This window comes from Fringilla coelebs (genome assembly GCF_963513975.1).
Source record: "Fringilla coelebs genome assembly, chromosome: 5".
NCBI classification, from domain to species: domain Eukaryota; kingdom Metazoa; phylum Chordata; class Aves; order Passeriformes; family Fringillidae; genus Fringilla; species Fringilla coelebs.
Genome location: NC_140033.1, coordinates 7457808 through 7476270, shown reverse-complemented (window position 1 = coordinate 7476270; position 18463 = coordinate 7457808).

The following is an 18463-nucleotide window of genomic DNA, read 5'->3' as shown; positions in this document are numbered from 1 at the left end:
AGTAAACTCATGAGGGATATGGTGAATCTCTTGGTTAAATAGATACACATGGTCCCAGAATACCCATGCAGCTCTCACTTTTGATGAATTTCCCAAAGAAATCCCTATTAATTGATGCCATCTCCCCCAAACACCTGGGAACCCAGAAGGCTTCCAGTGCATCACTGGTGCCTCAACCTTCCTCTTTTCTCTGGAAGAGAATGGACATGGCCATGGACAAGAGAAGTTTCATAAGCCAAGCCAGAGCTGGGACTGCTGCCTGGGACTCAGCCATCAATCAAATAAATAATCACTACATGAAGAAAGCACTGCTGTTGCTGTCAAAACCAGAGGAATTTTTATCTATAGTTTCGCAGGAAACTGGATGGGCCCCTTAATCTTCCTTACTTAGGGAGGGGCAGGAATGGGAAAATGCAACTTTTGCTAAGGAAGAAAATATCATACAGATAATGTGTAGTGGTTTTGTCAGGCTTTTAATTGCTGTTGCCAAGGAAATGTATACACTTGGGTCAGGGATAGTGTAATGACAAAATGCAAACAGCTTGATTCATGTTTGTAGAGACACAGAGCCAAATTCATCCCTGGTGCAATTGGGCTGAAATGCAGAGATGGATTTGGCTTGTTATCTAGCTAGCAGTTCTGTGTTAACATGTTCTCCCAAGCTATTTTACAAACAACACCTAATTTATTAAAAGGGAAAGTTTAGGAAATGTTTTTTGCATGATTTACTGCTACTTGCCTGCCAGTTGTTCAAACAAGACTCCACCAGTCTGTTCCTCTTTGCATTTTTATTTGCTAAAAGAAATGCTCTGGCTTTAGGATTTAAAATCTGCCTCAGCAAGCTTTTAAATCAACAGCAGTAATCCCTTCACCCTTGATTATCACTTATTCCTATGTCTTTTTTTCCAAGACAACATTTCTAAAATAATCAGCAATTATTAAATTCCCATTTGCAATATCACACTGACTGCACAATACTTTTAGTACCAATCTGCTGCATAAATTATCACCACAGATCATGGTAACAACTTTAAAGCAAGGGATTGGAATTAAAATACTTGCAAAGGTCTCTTGTTCTTTAAGGGTTTCCTCAGTCCCATCTCACTCATATCCTGAACACTGAAGATCAATGGCAGCTTTGCCTCAGTGTGGGATCAGGTACATCAGTCTGGGCTGTGGTCATGGAATAAGCTCCAGGTGCCTGGGTCTGCACAGGAACTCTTTGACTTCAGCAGAGCCCAGAGCAGGCTGGGTGCTTGCTTGTGATGTCAGTGCCTGAGGGATGCACCCCTGCAGGGTGCCAGCACTCAATGCCCCTTCCTTTGTTACACAAAGTGGGAAATGGGAGCACCCTGATTGCAAAGAGGAGTTTGGGAGTGCTCAGCTTTCAGATCAGGGCAGCCATGCCCAGCTGCATGACAGAGCTCAGATCTCTGCGTGCCTCCCTGGGTACACACACAGCTTTTCCTCCTCCAGCAAAGTTTGCAATAGATTTTTCCAGCAAAGCAAAGGAGACATCGGTTCCTCCTGAATTTCCAGGAAGAAAGAAAAGAGGGGCTTCTCCAAAAACAAAATGTGTTTTCAGGGGAAAAACATGTTCCAAGACACCTCTGATGTAAATCTCATGAAGAAAATGAAAGTGTTCCAAGGTTTGCAATACGAAACTGAAAATTTTATGATTCTAATCCCATTTTTTGATTTTGGGGGTTTACAAAAAGCCCCAAAGATGCTTTTAGAGGGAACCTCCAGTTAGCAGTTACCAGACTGAATTCTTGCAACTCAGTGATGCTGAGTATTGATATGGAAACTGTCAGGGTGGCTAAATCTTGTTCTAAAATACCAAAGAGGAAGCAAGCTGAGGAAGAAGAGAGGGAGGGGCACGAACAGATCTTTGATAAGGAGAGCTTTCAGCTGTGGAATGAACTTGCAGTGCAGTCAGGGGAGAGCTTGGATGCTATCTTTAGGAGCCAGGAAGCAGAAAAGATTAATCCAAATCTTCCAAAAGACCTTGCTACCCCTGCAGAAAATGACAGATGCTGTGGAAACTCTACATTCTTCACTCTAATTGTCACCAAAAATGTCCACAATGTTCTTATGAAAGTTGCAACTGGAAGCAAAACTAAAAAAAACCCTGTAGAATTAATCAACATATAAAAAAAATAACTGAAAACTCTCAGAAGTTCATCTGCTCCATATTTTATGTGATAGATGCGTGTGTAGTACAGAACCTGATGGAAAACTCTGAAAGATGTCTGCAATTCTCCACCAGCACACTGCAGAACTGCAGCAGGGTTGATGTTTTACATAGTTTAAAGAATTGGAATTTCATAGGAACCAAGAATCACAGAACACCAGGTTGGAAAAGACCTCAAGGATCATGTCATCCAACCTCTCTTGGCAAAAGCATGGTCTAGATGGCCCAGGACCCTGTCCAGTTAAATCTTATAAGTGTCTAATGTTGAGGAATCCACCACTTCCCTGAGGAGATTATTTCAGTGGCTGATTGTTTTCCTTAAGTAATTTTCCTCTTGTGTCCTAACTGGAATTTCCCCAGGAATAACTTGTCTAACTCATCTTTTCTACGTGACTCCTTGTAAAAAGGGTGTCTATCTTCTTTGTTGCCATCCTTTGAATACTGGAACATGGTGAGAGGGTGTTTTCCCTAACCCTTCTTTTCTCAAGGCTGAGCAAACCCACCTCTCTCAGCCTTTCCTCATTCAACAGGCTTCCCAGTCTTGGATCATCTCTGTGGCCCCTCTCTGCACCCTCTCCAGCCTGCCCACACCTCTTTCTGATGTGGGCACCAAAACACAACACAGAATTCCAGGAGTGGCCAGACAAGTGCTGAGTGGGATGATGACTTTATCCTCTCTCCCTTGCTGATGCAGCTCAGCATCCTGTTCTTTCTCTGAGCAGCAGCACAGAGCTCACTCCTCCTGAGCTTGCTGCCCCCCCAAGACCCCCAGGTCCCTTCCCACAGAGCTGGGCTGGTCCCAGCCCTTGCTGCACTCCTGGATTGTGTTTTCCCAGCTTCAAGACCTTACACTTGTCCTTGCTGAAGTTCACAAGGTTCTTGTCAGCACGTCCTCTCAGCTTATCCAGGTCTTCCTGAAGGGTGACTTTCCCTTCCAAAGTGTCCAGTTCCCCACTCAGTTTGGTGTCATTGGCAAATTTTATTAGGGTACACTCGATCCAAGTCAGGGATTTGTTGCTAATCTGTCCTTCACAAATATCTGCTGTTATTTTTTGCCTGTATGACTCTAATGCTGTATATTTTTAACCTACTGTTTACTATCTGTTGCACAGGAATGCTGGAAAAGCTCAGGTTTAAATAACTTGGAATGCCCTGGAGGGATCTTATGTTGCTGGCTTTGTTTTCAGTTTCAAGTAGCTGTTACATTTTGTAGTAATGTAAAACCACATTTTAAAAAAACCCAAAAACTCCAAGATCAAATTAGGCTGGTCCTGGGCAAACTTAACAAAGTTTGTCTATTTCCTGTCAGACACACAGACTGTTCTGCTCAGGAATTCATGCATTTCAGTCCACATTTAATTCCATTTGCTGCCTGATTTCTATTTATAATGCACAAAGCAATATTATTTGCCAGTAACACTTTAAACAATGCCAGAAATATACTGCAATGTGAGCAGCATGGGAAAGAGGAGAAGGCTTTCCTAAGTAAGCTACTCAACTAAATTTCTGTCTTGTTTGAATGTTCAGAGAAGCACAGGAATGAACTATAGGTGTTCACGTTGGAGCCTGACAATTCTGTGTTAATAAAGGTTCTGTTAACCATGTGGTGGCCAGAGTGGGAGGTCCCTTCAGAAGGGGCCTTGTTTTCCTCAGGTTCTGTTGTTCTGATGATCTGTGATTTTCTTTATTTTGTGTACACATTCAAACCAATCTATTGCAAGCTAAGCACAGACCTAAATCACAGGCAGAAACCAAATCACTGAACCTTATGCTTCTTTTTCCTCCCTCCATCTCACATCATCACCTGCATCACTGACATCTCTACCTCTCTGCATATGTCTTTGCCAGATCTTCCCACAGCCACTCATTTTCTTCTCACAGTTTTCCTTTCCTTTTGGAGTATGTCAGTCTGCCTGCTTTCATGTTTCACTGTTTGAGCATCCAAACCTTTGCTGAGTGTCTCACTGGGTGACGCAGATAGAAGCAAAGTTCTTGAGCTGGTGACTGAATTTCTGTGTCTTCAGGTGATCTCACCTCAGGCAGATCCTTCAAACACATTGGTGCTTTCCCCACAGGGAGCTCAGCTTCAGGTGTGGTGGTCAGCAGCCCAAGATGAACAAAAAATAGAACAGTTGCAACTCTGATGTTGGTCTCAAGAATATAATTCTGTCAATTAAACTACCCTACAGCCCACACAACACCTGAATGTTGTGTAGGAGGTGTAGTGTTGCTAAACAGCAGGTACAAATCAAAGTAGAGAGTGCACTGCAATATTTTGCAGTTTATATGTGTTCATTAATGCAAAAATTCATAAAAATCACTGAAATGACTGAAGGTTGCTAAAACATAAAGATACCATCTGTGGCTCAGCACATCCCATACCTCGTTGGGGACTGGGAAACCAATATAATTTTATTCTGTTCCTACCTACCTTCACTGCTGGGCCTTGTGGAAAACATAAAATAGAAAAAAACCATAATGAGACCAGTCTCATCTTTTAATGACACTTAGCTGACAACTAAATGCAGACTTCATTAAACAGAGACAATTCTTGCTCCACACCCCCAGAAATGTGAGGTTAAACCAGCAGGATCTTACACAGGACAGCGTCCATCTCCAGCTCTGCTGCTTCCTCAGGTTTGCTGTTCAGTGAAGTCCCAGTAATTCAGAGCAGAGACACAGTCCAAAGCAATCAGCTCCTAGCCAGGAAATCCCCCCAGTGTCGAGAGCATAAATCTCCCAGCCCACGCAGAGCTTTGCATTCCTGCAGCACATGGGGCCCATTACCAGCCCTCAGGAAGGGCAGTGCTGGAGCAGCTCTGCCCCAGTGCCCTTCAGCTGCCACGTCCACTCTGTTTGCCCCTGGTGCCTTTGGGGCTGCTGAGGATTTCTGCAGTGTTCCTGAAAAAGCCTGAGTGGATCTTGTGTCCCAGAGCCAGGCGCTGCAGGAGGGGCTGGCAGCTCTCTTACCTGGCTGGCAGCTCTCTTACCTGGCTGGCTTTGAGGACAGTCCTGCTGCTGAATCCCCCAGCAGGGCCAGCAAACCCTGTAATTTTGCCTCATTATGTTCTAATGAAGCAGAAATGGGATAGAGCTTCAATTTAGTGGTGTTTCCTGACAAGGCTGACAAATGTCATCTGTCACTGAGCAGTGAAGCTCAGAGGACTCAGCTAAGATCCTTCCTGTTCAGATCAGTTCTTTAGAAGCAAGAGGCTCCTACCGCACATACACACAAAAATAAAAGGTCTTTCCAAGCTCTTCATGCCTTTCACCAAAGCTTTTCACTGCTTTACAAGTAGGTCAGGATTAGTTTGCTGCATCAGTGGGGGAAAGTGCTCAGGTCCTAGTCCTGGATGTGGACTTTAACTTTTAAATCTAAGAGAGGCCATTGGTGATGAAGGACCAGCTCTATGAGAGAGAGGTGTCACTGCCTGCCTTGGCCTCAGCTGTGCTGCAGGGCATGGAAAGGGAAGTGGGAGCCAAGTGCAGAGCCACAGACAGCCCTTCATAAGGCTCCACTCCCAGGTTTCCTTCACTACAGCTGGCCAGGGCTGTTTGTTGGGGGATAAACCAGCTGGCTTCTTCTCACATGATTACAGCCTTAAAGAGGGAAATGGATTGTAAAATATGTACACTGTTATCTCACATGGAGAAAAATAATGCTGGTGTGTATCTTCTTACTGGAAGAAAGGCCCACAGCATTCTCATGGAGCACCTCAACCCATGTGAGCTAATCCTGTCTGAATTTCAAAGTTATTTATAGTTATTAACAGACTTTTGTAAAAGAAACAACTCCAGCAAAGCTTTTTTATTTTTGTCTTTACCTCAATAAGCTGAGATGCACAGAGTGATGCATAATGTGTTTGGGACTTGAAAAGTTTTATACCACTTTCAGACTAAAGGGAGGCCTGACTTTGCCCTGTCTGAATGAAAGCCCAGCTGTGAACCTCAGTCTTACCAAGTCCTTTGAGTGCTGAGGCAGTGAAACAGACTTCCCAAAGCTGAATGAGACAATTTCAAATTAAGGCATTGAGAAGGAGGCATGGGTAGCCTCACAGGCTGGACATGCACCGGAGACAGAACTCAATTAGGCACAGCAGGATTTGATCTTGGCTCCCTCATCTTAAGAAAATGTCCTAAATTCTGAATTCTTACTATTCTGAGGAAGGACAAGCTGATTATCATGTAGTGCAGATTTTCCCGGGAATGCCATCGTTGCTGAAACTGGTGTGAAAATTCCCCCAGAAAACCCTCAGCTCAGGTGCATGAGTTTTCATTGTTTTCCAGTAAAAATCCATTTTACTGGAAAATTCCCAATCTTGTCTTAGCATTACCCTTATAATTTGCAGCCATGGACACACAACTGCAGGTGCATTTTGTTTTCCAGAACTAGGCACAAAGGAACCAGTGCCCATAAGAGGCATGAATTATCCTCCCCTATAACTGAGGACAGAAAACCACACAGTAATTTGTAGGTACAAAAGAAGAAAATATTTTAAAAAAGGAAGAAAGAAGACAAGGCCCTGTTGCATAGCAGGGATCTGTCAGGTTCAAATGCATATTCAGAGTGTGAAAGGGCACAGAGGAGAGAAAGGAGAAGGCATGGGTGAGAAAGAGAATTATCTTCAAGCAATTTAAAGCTTGTGTCAGGAAAGCAAGCTGAGGAGGCAAAAGACACTGTGGAGGGCTGTGTGATATTTGATGGACTCCTTGCCCTTGATATCTGCTACTGACCAAAGAGGTGGGCACAAGAATGTTCTATGGCTGAGCCTACAGAAATTAAATCAGATTTACTGTCTCTGTGAGGTTCTTTCATTATAATAATAAAAGTAGCAAAATTCTTCTCATCCTACCACTTTTAATTCATGGCACTTAGGATGCTGGAAAGCCCAGCTCCTGCGTGAGTGCCAAAGAATCCATGCAGTAGTCCAAGCATGAGCAGGGATGTGGGATCTGACACGGATTGTTCAAACCAAAACCAAGGGGTGCCAATCTGTGATGGTGTGACAGAATCATGGAATGGCCCGGGAGGCCTGGCTGCCTCCCTGGTGCTGTCATGTCCCCAGGCAGAGCCCCCTTGACAGCAGTGCTTCAGCTCATGGATCCCCCCAGAAGCAGTTCCTGTGCTGCTGTACTTGTTATAGCATTGAGGAATGCATGGATAATTTTGTCCTTTAACTCAGAACCTTTGTGAACAGGCAGATCTCAGTCAAACCCCTGCTCAGCTGCCTTTCCTCCAAAGTGCAGCTGAGTTTCAGCCTTTTCTGTGTCTCTTTGTGAGGCAGCTGCTCCATCCCCTTGCCTTCAGCTGTCTTCCACTGCACCTTCTCCAGCCTGACCAGGTCCCCCCTATGATACATCAAAGCTGAGATGAATTGTGCTGGGTTTGTCCTGCAGAGCCTTTGGACATGTGTGACAAAGGGACACTGCAAATTATGAGTCACACAACCCTGGCTGATACAATCTGGAGACCAAGAATTATCCCTAACTCATAACATACTGTATATCAATTATTCCATAATTAATAAACATTTCCTCATTTGTTTGTTTTAATTTCTGCAGTCTGTTCACGAATAGTTTGTGAATATAAATAGTAAAAAATCCAGAGAACAAAGTGTACATGGAATTATCTGCTGAGTTCCCTTTGCCATGAGTTTCTTGCCCTTGTTTTAGTTAAATTGTCACTCTAACTTCTTGCACATTACTTGTTTTTAATCACAACCTCACAAGAATCCCCTGGAAATACCCTGCTTGCCTGTTCCTAACAAAACAGATCAACTTGCAGCTGGATTTAAGTACAGTTGATGAGAAAAGCATTTCATTGTTTCATCAAACTACCCCCTTCTCCTTGTTTCCTTCCACTGTGAGCCCTCTAGTTAGCAGAATATTTCCTACAGCAGAAAAAAAGTCATCAGGCCTTTGGTCAGACTCCAGCTCTACTAGGAGAGCTGTTGTGCTGATGGACCAAATGCTTCCAGCTCCACCCCTTTCCTCTGTCCTTTCTTGCCATCACCTCAGCACATTCCCATGATCCCAGGCACCCAAGTGGATTTGCAGACCCAAGTCCTGTCTGCTGTAGTCAGCCATAGAGCTGTACCAGGGGATTACAGTATCCAGTAATCTAGAAATTAGCTGGAACTGTTGTGTCATATATGAAATGGGACAATCTCCTAACCCATATGTACAATTTATGAACGATGGTGGAGATGGGAGAAGATAAACTGATGATACAGATATTCATGCTCTAGAGCCCTGAAGGATCTAAAATGCCAGAAGCACTGAAATTTAGTCTAATTCCATAGATCCAAATAGCTCAGGATTGTTTTAATTGGGTTATGTATTTAGTTTAAATGAGCATGAGATGGCTCTGAGTAGTCCCTGAATAATAAGATTAACAAAGGAGATGGATTGAAACCAGAACCAGAACCATTTGTCTAACACTTCCCAGTCAGGGATTTTTGATTATACCCCTGTCATTCCCACTTTGGATTTTGCAAACACAAATCTGCCATATGCTGTCATATGCAAACAGGGCCTCAGGTTCAGTGCTTGGGCTGGTAAAACCATGTTTGTATGCAAGATGTGGCAGGTCCTAGGAGGGCTGGTGACACATGCTAAGCTTCAGCTTGCTCCCTCTGATCTCTTGATCTCAGCGGTCTCTGAAATGAAACGTGCCACAGGGAACACTTCTGCCAGCCTTTTTCCATTCCCTTAATTGCTAACAAAATGTGTGTCTCCACTCTGGATGCTGTGAGACCAGGACAATGACAAAAACAAGGGGCCATGAGTAAGCAGTACTGAGCTTCCCTCTCCAAAATTCATTCTGTAACACATACATAAATTAGAAAAAAAACATTGATTTTCCATTCTGTCTCTTTCTGGGAATGAACATATGGAAAAACACCACTCATCAGAGGAGGTGAATGAAATACCCCTCCACTGTCATTAAGTCCAGGGAATACAGACAGTGAGAGACACACAGGGGAGGACTTGGTGTTGCAGGCAATGGAAATGCCATTTATCCAGGCTTTAATGCATAGGAAGCTCCCGTAAGGAAGAACAAACAGAATCACCCACATTACAGTCTGCCCAGGATCACCCAAAGTCTAATATCAGTTTTGCTAGGAGAATTGGTATTTCCAAAAGAAGATTTATTTTCCCCCAGAAACAGGGTTTTAGACTAAATGGAAATATTTGTTAAAAGTTTTAGGAAGGCATGTGGGTTTTGCTTAATACGAGAACAAACCCTGAAAAAAATGTTTGATTTTAAACTGAAACAAAATTGTTTGCAAATTTTCATTTAAATATTTTGCAAGAAAGCCAGAAATTATGTCTGAACAGCTGTTTTTATCAGATCAGAGTCAGCTTGAGTATTGTATGTCTACCAATAAAGACAAATTTGCAGCTCAGTATAACTCCTCTCAGAGGAGTTTATATTAACTCCTGCCAAAACCCACCCTGTAACTATGTCCATCCAAGGGGTGCACTTTCCCCTTATGATTTCCACAGCTCAAGGACATTTAGTCTGAGTAAAGACTAAATGCTTTCTGCAGGGCCATGATGGTGAGTGAATACACTGGGAAAACTCCACTCCTCTCTACAGCCAAGTTGTTCATTCTCTCTCTTCTAGGGCTGTATTTTTCTAAAGATTGATTTCTGATGTTTTCTAACCATCCTTTATTTCCACAGGACACCAAAGTGAATTATTTCACTTCTGTGCTTCCAGGAAAAGCCAGCAGGAAGCCCTTTGTTTCCCTTTCTTCCTCCTTTGTGCCAAGGAGGATTTATTTAATACAGCTGGGAGGTCAGGCCCCCAGAGGTCTATTTGTGCGTAATTCTACAACTGCCTTGCATTATAAAAGAATGCAAATGCAATATGTATTGACTCTGTGGGTCACAGTGGCACATCTTGTTTGGGGAAATATTGAAGTTATCTGTAAGTACATAAATAAGGGAGTGCACTGAAGTATGCTCTATTTGCAGGGTGCCTCTGCCTTAGTTAATAACAGAAGAAACAGCTGATCAAAACCAGAATTCAAATGGCATAAATTTAAGGAAATTACAAGGAGAAAATTCAGATTTAAATCCTTTGATAAAAGGGGCCACAATTTAGCAAGATGAGTCCTGTAGCCATGTAAATGAGAGCAGAGCTTTTTGTTGGACCTGTTTGTTTCAGTAATTGCGTGTCGTGGGGCAGCCTCACTCACCATTCAGCCTTTCATCTCTCCTTAAAAAACACTCTGTAGATTTTTTTGAAGTGAAATTATTGTTTTGATAAATCCTGCTAGAAACTAAAGCAGGATTACAAAGCCAGAACTGCAATAAAGGATACTGGGTACTTAGGGAGAGGTGAAACTTCACTTTGACTAAATTGTAATTTGGACTATTTTTTCCAGTCAGCCAGGAATTGGGGACCTAACTAAAATGAAGAATCTCTTTCTAATTTTTAGGGGGTTTGGGTTAAATAATATTGTTGAGATCTAACACCAGAGAAGCCTATAGAAGTTTGCTTCCAGTGGCCATAAGATAATGTTTCCTTTAAGAAGAATTGTACTAAGCAATAGTGATTAACATTTACCAAAAACCTTACTAATGAGGGCAGAATGAGAAGGTTACTGAGCTTTGAAATTTCTTGCAAAAGACACTGCCAGAGTCTCATATGAATTTAAGGAGAGGCTGGACATGTCTAAGGGAAAAAAATCAATGGAGGGTTGTATCTAGAAATCTTTATCTATTTGTAGAAATTAGTAGAAATCTGCATCAGTTCAGGAGGCCGTGAGTATCTAGAGACTGTGAGTGGAGTGTCATGTATATTTGCCCTTTTCTTGTAGTACTCCTTGGGAATTCACTTTTGTGCATGGGTTGTGACAGATTTTTAACCTGAACACTACAGCCACTCTTTTCAGACTTTTAATGTATTTATACTATGATTGATCAGGGGGAAGCCCAAGAAAGGTTCCCAAGAGGATCCTGTGAGGTGTGTCCCAGGACAGGCAGTGTTTCCTTGGGCTGGCAACACAGGCTGAGGAAGGATGATCTGTGTGTAGTCCCACCATGCCCTAGGATAAGTGCTCCTCTTTTAGCATCTGACATCCCAATCTGGCTCGGCACAAATTAATGATCTAGCAAACAGCTCATATAGATGACAGCAGCAATGAGACAGATTGTTGATTTCCCACTAGAGATGTCAAAATTCACTCTGTATTTGGAGCTGGGTGAACAATAAACTTCTCTTTGACCAAAGGAAATGCTGTGGAATAAACATAATCCGAGACATTAATGCATAATTAGAATAAGTCATTAATGTTATATTGAGTCAAACTGCCATGTAACCTTGGTGTGGGTTTACAGATTCCATTACTTTAACTCCTAAATGCACATTTTCCCCTGAATGAAATAAATCCTGTTTCTTCCCATTTATCCTGGTGAAAATACAAAGCTGTAAATAAGTCACCCATTTAATAGTGCTCAAACACAGTTTTTATATTTGCATAAAATCAACATGCAATGTAAGGTTTTTTCTAGAGGAAGGGTTCTCACAAAAGGAGAGGTTCAAGACCAGCCAGAGCTCAGGCAGGACCTGCAAAGCTGGACTTGGCTGCTGTGGTGGGTGTGTAAGACCACAGAAAGTGACAGCAGTTGTCTCAGTTACTGGAACTTGGAGCAGGTGCTGATCCAACAGGAGCACCAACAGGCTCCTCTACTCACCCTTTATTCACTACAATAGGATGACTCCACACATGAGATACTTTTGTTCATGGAGTTGTAAGATGGACTATCTCCATCAGCACTGATGTGTTGAAACTCATCCAGCAATCCAGAACATAATTTATCTACCTATCACAAAAAGATGTTACGATAACATCTTAGCATCTTGTCCTTTTCCCATTTGCTTGTCCCTTTTCCATTTGCTCTCTCACATTCATTGACCTCATAAATTAAATGTCTTTCCTTTATTTTGGCTTGGCCATGAAGCATCTCCCAAGGGTTTCTGTGGCAGGCTGGGGACTCTAAAGTGACTTACCCAGTATCTTTCCCAAGGTTGACACCTGAATTGTCATACATGTTGTTCTTGCAGATAGAAATGCTTACAAGTAGCTCTACTGACAGGTAGAACTTTCAAACTGATTTTTAGAACTGACTGTGGTGAAATAACAGTCAACATTAATAGGAGTGGTGATATGTTTTTTCCTTTGGAAACCACATGAAAATGAGAAGGAGACTGGCCTGAAAATGCTTAGCTTCACTCTTGAGTAGTCATGTTTACCTTATGTAGGAATACTTTATCTCATTTCATGTTCACTGGGGAAGCCACTTCTTGAATTGTATTCTCCAATAATTGAGGAGACGTGCAGAATTAGATCAGGATTTATAATGAGGGGAGAGCAGCCCTGAGGCAGATGCTCTTAAGCAGAGCTATAATTTACTGGCAACCTTATCTAAGATATGGTCAGTCAATAAGAAAGCCTCAGAGGATGTCAAGGTAGCTTCAGTGTCAATCAACCCCGTGATTTCTTCATAAGGAATACCAGCTGGTTACTAAACCACAGGGGGCAGACAATAAAAATGGAGAGTTAGAACAATGATTTATTTCAAGTGGGAAACCAGGAAAATAGTTTGAAACCTATTTCAGTTAATTGCTTGCTTTGCTGTCATTACTCCATTACTATTTGTAGTAGAATTGGTGACAAGAGACTCAGCTGAAATTCTAAACTGATCAAGCTGAAATGGACCTATTGTGCTCACACTGTGCCTTCACTGCCCATTGCTGAAGGCTCTGATACAACATTCCCCATATTTTCTTTCTTGATTTGCACAATACACTAATACACAACCCAGCTTCCCAGCCAAGGCTGGAAGTGCAGGCTATGGCTCTGCTTTCCCCTGGGATTCCATCCCATTTACTTTGTCTCTTCAGCTTCTTCCCACAGTTCTTCCCATGTGTCTAGAGGACCAAGACAAGCACTCCCATGATGAATGACTCACTGAGAAAGAATCAGAGAGACTTTGAACTTATTTTAGCACAACTTCCCCCATAGGAAGAATGAGCCCAGAAGTCCCAACTGCATGCAGGACTAGAGATAATCCAGGCAGAATTTTATGGTGTGACTGCCTAAGTTGGGCCTGAGCCAGCTGGAGATGCCATGAGGTGATCACAGACCCAGTTCTGGGGTGGGCATGCACTGCAGTGTGCCACCTGCCTGTTGCTGGGACAGTGAGAACCTGGAGCTCTGGAGCTCTGACTCCTGTTCCCAGAACTGCTACTAGCCCAGTCTGTTAGGCTGGAAGTCTCTGTCACCCCTATCACTTCTCTAAATCATCTGCCATCCTGTGGCTTTTTTTTTTTGTATTTATGGAAATTGTGGAAAACCAGAGTAGCTTGGCTATATTTAGGATTTCTAGGTGCTCAGCAACTATTGTGGTACAATAAATTGGGCTAACCTGCCCATGCAAGGGGATTTGCATACATTCAAAATTATTTCAGCATGGACCCACCAGTTCTGCAGAGCCTGCACAGAAGGCCTGAGATGCTGAGCTTGCTCAAGGCTCTCTGCTTGGCACAGCATAACACATATTCATAGATTTCTGCATAGGGAATCCCACATAGAAATACAGGGAACTCAACACCTAGAGAATCAACTTTTTGCTTTAGATATCAAAGGTGAGCAGGAGTGGATTATTTTCTTTTTTTCACTTTATTTTTAGGCATGGTGATTTCTAATTCTCCTCTTGACTTCAACTAGGGTTGGAAGTTGAAAATCTAGTTTATCATTTCGAAATTAGACATGCTTATATATTGATGGCATGCTGCAAACATCATGGTTATTGCTATCTTACAGTATCAGCTACTAGGAGGAAAATTAACTCTATCCCAGCTAAAATCAGGACAAGTTGTTAGGTTCAACCAGCACTTTGAGATCCTGTAATGGAAGATGATGTAGAGTCTTGATCCATGTGCATGATCCTCTGCAAGTGTGTACATGGCCCATTGAAAGTCCCCAGAGTACAATCTGCACAAAAGACAGAAATAAAGCTACTTGTCCCTTGCAATTTGCACGTACTTTATTGTTGAGACCACAGAGAATATCTGCCCATCTTTCCTTTCATGGAGGAAAGAGCACTTGATTATTTCTGGTAGTGGGAAATGATATGAGATTGTCTGTTCTGATTGCTGTAGGGCCACCCCAAGTACAGCCTGCTAACAGCCTGTCATCCTGGGTAAATAAACCAGCTTGGGAATGGAAAAATTTGCCCAGCCTGCACAATAGTCCAGATGTGTCCTGGCTGGAGGCAGGGACAGACCTCCTCAGAGGCTTTATCTCACGTTTTTTCTGTGTCTCCAGCTATTACAGCTGTATTTCCACAGACTGTCCTGTGTCATCCCTGGGAAGACAGCTGGCCATGTCTTTTTAGGCCCAGTAAAAGCAAAGTTCCTCATGATCTCCACAGGAGCAGGAACACCTTGCAAGCCTTCATCAGGCTTTGTTGCTTTATCTCATCTAAGAGGCTGACAGAAATACAGGCTCAGTCTAAACTTTTTGAGGGCTATGGCAATTTTAGCAATGGCTTAATTAGCTGAATGAGGCTTTCTGTCTCAGGCATGACTCTAGGGAAGTCAAATGGGAAGGAATTCTGGTATCATTACTTGCAGCACCTCAAGGCTTTGGCCTTTCAGAGGATGCCAGCGATGTGTGGCTGGGTCTGTAAAAATGTTCTGCATTACAACCCTGAGCCCACCTGTAAATGTATGTTTGAGGATCTGATTTCCTCAGAAAAGTGCCATGGAATGCTAGGCACTGTGTATCTGTATTTTACATAGGATGTGTATCCTTTCCACAGATCCTGTGTCCTACAGGATCAAACTGACACATAGGCTCAGAGATCTTGGTGCCTGCTTCCCTGTGCCTGTGCCAGGGGTACAGTTTGTATTACTACAGTGATGTAAGATCACTACAATGACATGAGAAGGCAAGCAAAGGCACATAAAAATGGCAAGATTTGGGGAGAAGGTGGCCAGAAAACTACAATCCAACCATAACTATAATTTTCTGACCTAATCCTATGACACCTTGAGGTTCTAGAAGTCAATATCGAATTTTATCTGAAGATGAACCTCACTTAGTGTCTTCTATCTGCAAGTTCAAATGGTGTCAGTAAGGAAGTCAGAGTTATTTTCTCTGTTCTACTAGACCAGAACCTGAGACAAAATGACTAATTTCAGGTTGTCCAGAGAGTCAGTAGTAGAGGCAAGATGAGAAGCTTGGTCATAAGTCCTAGCAGAGTACAGAACAGCTTTTCAGAGCCCAGACTACAGGTAGGGATCAAATCAGCCCCAAAAACAGTTATCAAACAAAATTCTCCTTTTGGAAGGTAAATTAAATCCCCCCCCATTTTTTCCCCTCCAGCCTGGGGAATGAGCATGTTTTGGATCCAACTGTGTGACATTAATCACTATATGGAATATTTTAGCCAAAGGTCACCCACAGGGGGCCAACTATTAACATATGGGATTTATCTCTCTACTTCTTCCATAAGGATGCAGTGTGCTGGATAATTAAACTTCTGAGTGCCAGCGTGGAGTGTAGTTTGTTTTTTTCCACTGCTCTTTGTGATTCGATCCAGAACCATTTCCTTTCACTGTATGCTCAGAAGGGGAGGAAGCAAAGGTGGCATCCTGATCTTCATTATTAACACACAGGAAAACTTGGAGGAAATCCCTTTTATGCCCCTGGCTTTGTGTAAAGAAAACCCTGCAAGCTCTGAAGTCATATTGTTCAGCTCCTATATATATGTTCATCTATGTGCATAGCAGATGTTTCTGCAGAATTATGGTATGGAAAAACATTCATAGCAACCTGCATTCCCGTTGATTTACTTCCATTAAATTAAAAATCTAGGGAAAAAATGACATTTAAAGTGGCTACAGAGGAATAAAGAAAACCACAGTCTCCTGTGATTCATCAGTGCTTCCCCACATTATATAGAATAAAAATCCTGGTGTACAAGCAGCACTCAACTCCTGTTTGCAAAGGGGAGCAGGACACAGGGAGGCATTTTGCCACTCTGGGTGAAGAAATTACACAAAGCTAAAGAAATTCTGAAGAAGGCATCTAGCTGAAGCTGGTCAGGTGCTGCCTTGTACAGCCACCAGAAGCACTTCCAAAGCAATGGTAGGAGGCACAAATCTCTCTCTGAGGGTACCCACCTCCTGCCCAGCCTTCATGACCTGCTTAGACTAGATGTCTGCTTGCAGACAGCTGAAACTAAGCAAGGGGAATCCCACAGCAGCTGACTCCACTTGTGTCTGCCCTTGTGAAATACTCCACTTTGTTTCTGCTACAGTAAAATTGTTATTACTATTATTTAAGGTTATAATGTGGTAACACTCAAAGGCCAGGTATGGCGCAGGCACAGCATAAAATGCAATTCCCTGCTTCACAAAGAGGAACTTAAATTAAAGGATGATTTTGATTTTAATTCTGCAGTTTGACGAAAAAAATTACAAACCACCAGGCAATTAAAATACATAATACTTGATTAATGAGATGTCAAAATGCCAAAGTACATATTACAAATGTCCTGTGATGATCATATGATAGAATGTCTCTGCACTTTTGGCTACAATATTAACAAGAAGGGAATTTTTTCATATTAAGTATTTCCAGTAAATCATTCTGTCTAAAGTGCAGCCAGTTTATTAATTTTTTAAAAATTCCAATACACTGCTTTTAATTTAAAATAAAATGGTAATGGTTTACATTTATATATTATTTTTCATCTAGAAAGATCCCTGAAGCTTTTTTGAGTGCTTTCTAGAGTTTCAGTACCCACAGTGCTGGGGGGAGAAGGCTTGTCATGAGGAAAATGCAGTTGTGGCCAAATTTCTGCATCACGTGAACCATGGACTGTAATTTTCCTATGGTCAAAAGGCAAAAGGCACATACAAAGTGCCTTAAAGAAAGAATAGGAATTCCAGGAATCTGAGTGGCTCACAGATGGGATACAGTGCTGACCACTGGTGTGTTCCTCTCTCAGGGGCTGCAGCTGGGCTGGACTGACTCATTCCCCTGCCAGGGGTCTGAGGTACCAGGCAGCTTCTGAACCAAAGCCAGGCAATGTGATGACTCAAATTATCCCTCAAATTGCTCGTGAGGTGTTTGACTCAGAGCTATCATTTGACCACTGTCTTTTATGAGGAATTAAGACAACAGCATAACGAGTTGATCACAGCCTTTGCTGGTCTTCAGGTGTGTCCTTGGTGAGTCCTTTCAACTTTTTGCCCCTCACAAGTCTTCTCCTTTCTTGCTTCTGTCCAGCAATATTTTCCAGGTCTGGATACAGCCATGGCAGCTTAGGGGCTGCACAGCATTACAGTAATTTCACAAAGCACAAGATAATTCTGTATGTGTGTGGACTTTGCTAAATCTGCACCTGCCAATGATGCTCCATAACCACACAGTTCAACTGAATGTGACTCTGGAACAAAACACCATGAAGAATGCCCGTGCTCCTTTGACAAGCCATGGAAAGAGACCCAGAGTTTTTTGTAATTTTGCCTCAGAAAAGTGTTACATTCCATTTAAAGGTGTGGATGTGCAGGATCTGCTGGGAAGACCATATACATCTCAACAAAATAGCTGTCCGAGCTGAGGAAGGGTTGGGAAACACTGAGGTAATGTGTCAGATTTCAGAGCAGGGACAACTGGCTGTGCAGTGTCTAAGGCAACCAAGATAAAAAATCTTGATCAAGGCTACTACAAAGTGTCTTTAGAAAACAAATTGTTAATGCTTGCATACAGAAATGATATGGAGAGGTCTGTAAGGTCAAGAATGCAAAAGATAGGGAAATACAGCATTCTGCTGGCCTTGCAATTAATTTTATTTCATTGCTGTTTGCAATTTTCTGGCCATAAACTATTTCCCCCTCCCATGCTTCAGACAGAGGGTTGCTCACAGACCAGGGAACTAATCAATATTTATACTGCCTCATTCATCCAGGCACATCATTTTACCATATTTATTTTAAAATAATCAAATTTTATGAGGTTTCCTCCATACAGTGTCCATGAGCACCACATACAGAACAACCACATCTCACAACACTCCTGTAAAGGAAAGAGTGCTGGGGAATGAGGCTGCCCATCACCGGGGCTGACACTGTCAACATGAACAACACAAACAGCTGGCCAGATTGGCATGTCACAAGGGACTTTTGGAGGAGCATTTAGTAATTTTTAACATTTCATCTGTTCACAGGACAGCTCTGAT